Source organism: Dioscorea cayenensis, chromosome 14 (genome assembly GCF_009730915.1).
Source record: "Dioscorea cayenensis subsp. rotundata cultivar TDr96_F1 chromosome 14, TDr96_F1_v2_PseudoChromosome.rev07_lg8_w22 25.fasta, whole genome shotgun sequence".
Classification (NCBI taxonomy): domain Eukaryota; kingdom Viridiplantae; phylum Streptophyta; class Magnoliopsida; order Dioscoreales; family Dioscoreaceae; genus Dioscorea; species Dioscorea cayenensis.
Genome location: NC_052484.1, coordinates 17,783,339 through 17,787,643, shown reverse-complemented (window position 1 = coordinate 17,787,643; position 4,305 = coordinate 17,783,339).

Sequence of the window (4,305 nt, the reverse complement as noted above, 5' to 3'; positions counted from 1 at the left end):
TCTCATCTGCCTCACCTTCAGCTCAGTTCTGTCTCCGTTAAACACCATTGTACGTGAGTCTCTGTATAAATGTTCGTTTTGATTAGTGATTCTCTTTTGTTACCTATATATATATATATATAGCTAGCTAACTCAAGGACTTTGAATTATTGTTTGTGTTCAAATATACATAGTGGCAAGTGATTAAAACGAGGAGCATCAAATGCATGCCATTATATGATCCTTTACTCACAACAGTGGGAGCAACCTCGTGGTTGGCCTATGGCATACTCATGAAGAACGTAAACATTGCAGTAATGTCTCTTTTATCAGCTCTCCATCAAATCTTGTTTAAATTACCATCTCTGAAGAAGTGTTTAATATATCATCTATTAATCTTACTGTGATAATATAAATGCAGGTGCCAAATGCATTGTCTTTGATGTTTGGTGTGATTCAAATTGTGATATACATGATGTACAAACATGCTGCTACTGAAGAGGTGACTGATTCTCTTCAGCTGCCGGAGGGACATTCCGGAACTGGCAAGGGCGAGGTGATTGTTGAGATGACTGTTGTCTAAATTATTTAAATATATATGTTGATATATATATATATATATGAGACCTGTTTCTAGAAGAAACATTATTTACTTGTATTATTGTGTTTGTATTAGAAACTTATAAGGTTGTGGTTGGCGTGAGAATTTTGGCTTGTTTGTGTGTGTGAAAAAAGTCAATAATGGCTGGGGAAGGGAAAAATCCCAAATGGGTGTGTGTGAGTTTGATGATGGATAGAAGATTAGCTCTGTAAAAGAAGTATAATTCCATTGTTTTGAATCATGATCCGTACCTAAATATTCTTATTCATTATGGAGGTCCTTTATGCAGGATTTCTCATTTGTAAGTGATTAAAAAAATATAAATTCTAAGAACTTGCAAGTTTTAAAGTCGATGTGATTAAAAAATTAATAAAAACTCGTGTAAGTTTTAAAGTTAATGGAGAGTTGTTCAGCTGCGATGCTAGAGAAGCAGACAAATGGCATAACCTCATAAAATTTGTGTGTTCCTTTTCTTTCTCTTTTCATTTTAGTATTTTAATATTTGTTATGTATTCATTCATAATATCGGTTAAATTATTAGTATTTAAAATATGATACTATTTGCATATATATTACTATTTATGATACTATTTATACATATGGTAGTATTTATTTTTACTCGGTTTTCCTAATAGTTGGGACCTCAATATTATTATACAAACATAATGGTAAAACATTTACTTCAAAAAAATTATATGTATATATATAATATGGGATTTTTTTTATTTTTTATTTTTAAATTATTATGATGATAGTGGCTTCTTCGCTTCTTAATCCATTAAGTTATGAAAGAAATCAAGGGTGTGCACAAACTTTGGTGAAGCAAGTTGGGTTGAGCCTGTGCGCATATGATTGCTATAACCATTCTCACATAACCACTTACACTCTAAAAATTATGTTTTCACTTGTAAATCAAACTCTAACCATTTCTAAAAAGTTCTTGCGGGGCTGGATATTAATAATTTTTTTTGTTGTCCCATATGATATTAATAAAAGGACCTATTTTCTTTCTGTAGGTCCTTTGCTTAATTTTAATACTAGAAATACACATCTATGTTCTCTTGTTACCCATTATTGAAAACTACCCAGACTAGTAAATTATCTATAGATATTAGTAATTAGTTTAAATGAAACAGATATATGCACTATGAATAAATATAAATGATGACTAATTGATTTATTGTATGTGAGAATTAATATATGATTCAGAAAGAAATATAATATGAAAGTCAAGAGCTTATGTTGCTCCCACATGAATGGCTTTGATTTAAATTTATAGAAATATTTTACCCTGCTTGAGCCTTTCTACCAAACAACCCTAATTGAACAAGTATTAAACATTGACATTTTATTTATATTAATTTAATACATGAAAATAACCACTAGAGAACTCGATCACTACATATTTTGAAAAATAATAGTTAGCATGTTTGAAAAATAACGTACAAATTTATGTTAAAAAACAAACACTATATATAATGACATATTATTTACAAGTCTCTGGATTTTTTTTTTTTAAGGGGAAGTCCTTTGGATTTTTCGGCACTTTTACATGAGAAAAAAAAACTAAAGATTTGCATGCATGTGTACGTACGTTTGATTATTTTTGAAAATCAAAAGTAAAATATTTTGATATAATGATCTTCCTTTATCTACATAATTAGTAGTTCATGATGTTATTTGGTAATTATATATCATGTTTACTGATAGTATCTATCTCATCAATTAATTGCACTCCATTAAGAAGAAGAGTGAGGGGGTGTTTGGTTTGAAGGAAAGGAATGGGAATCATTACTTATATTGAGAAAGCCCTTGTTTGGATATGGAGTAATGGGAGTGGGAGAGGCATGGGCAAGGAGTGGGAGAGGCATGGGGGGGAGTTTCTATGCCTCTCATTTTTGAGGGGAGTGGGAGGGGAATGAGAGTTATGATGGGTAAATTTACCTATTTACTCTTTTACTTTTTTAATTATAAATCTATTAATCTAAATAATCTCTTATAATAATTAAATAATAATTAACCCAAAAATATTTAAATACAATATTAATTATAATAAATAAATGAATAGTATTAAAGTTAACTATTTTAATTTAATACTTAATTATTGTAATTAAAGTGAATAATAATTAATATGAATGGTTATTATGACTTAATTTTTTAATTAAAGTTAAATAATTATTTATTATGGTTAATTAATTATTAATTAATGATATTAACAAAAATTTGGATATTAACCAATAGTGTCACGTGTGAGCTATTAAAGTTAAATATCTTTTTATAATAATGAATTTATTTTAATATTTAAATAATTTTAAAAATAATTATCACACATTATATATATAATAATAATGATATTTATTTATATAAAAGGGCATGACGGTCATTTTATCGTATCTTCTTTTTTCACTTTTTCTCATTCCCAATAAACTACCTCCCCAATCCTTCCAACCAAACATAGTTTTCATACCCATGCCTTTTCCAATCCCCCTCATTTTCAATACTCTTCCACTCCTCTCCATTCCATTCCTTGCAACCAAACGGTCCCTGAATGTAAAGTCACCCAAAGAAGTGAAGTCAATGCCTGAGTGGATAAAAAAAAACAGTAGGTGTCATGATTAATAGTAACCTTTATGAATCGGCTTATAATTTTTTTTTCTTATCATTTAATTTCACTCTTACACAGAATCATTAATACAACATATTTGGTTAAATTGTTAAAACATAATTGATGTTTTTAAATATCATAGAAGTATGAATTTAGTATTATTGTTATTTAGAAATAATCTGTATATTTGATAATAGTATTATAAAATAACTATATTTAAAAGTAGCCATCTCTGTATAATCACATATTTACTATTGCATCAATTAATGTTGACTAGTATTATAATATTTTAGATTTGTTATAATATTTTTTTTTTCTTATCCTCATCTTTTTATATATATATATATATATAAGGACCGGTAATCTAGGGACATTTTTAAATTTAAAAATCTAATAACGTCCACAACAACCGTTAGATCATCATTTAACTGTTGTTGTTTTATTATAAAGCTAACCCATTAACCCTTATCTGGGGTTAAAAATAAAACAACAATCATTAGATGAGTGATATAATAGTTGTTGTGGGGATATCATTAGATTCATTTTTTGGGCGTCCCTAGAATATATATTGGCTATATATATATATATATATATATATCTTCTCCACAAGAGAAGGATATGTACTTTTCTTTTTTTCTAAAATTTCTTTTTATATAAATAATTATTTAATTATCTAAGTTTTAGATAACAAATACAAGAGATGTATAAAGGAAAAATAATACAAGAGGGCTATAAAATAAATAAAAATTGTACTAAAGAAAATAAAAATCTCCTCCAAAGTGAGTAATCAACTAATCATGTACTAATAAACCTTGTGAAAACCCATGGTAAAACTAATAAATTTCAAATAAAAATTTACATAAATTGATTTCTCATCCAAACAACCCAAATTTTCTTTTAAGTAAAAATATGCAAAAGAAATTCATCTCAGAATATTTTTTTATTAATTTAAATTTAAAAATAAGAATTTACAATACCTAAATTATAGTTAATGATTTATTTATTTATTTGTGTTTTTATGAAATATAGACAAAGTAGTGTTAGGGGTGCACATCAATGTGGAGTAACAAGCTTAACGCATATGTGCCTTCACTTTGTGAACACTATATACAAGAGACCT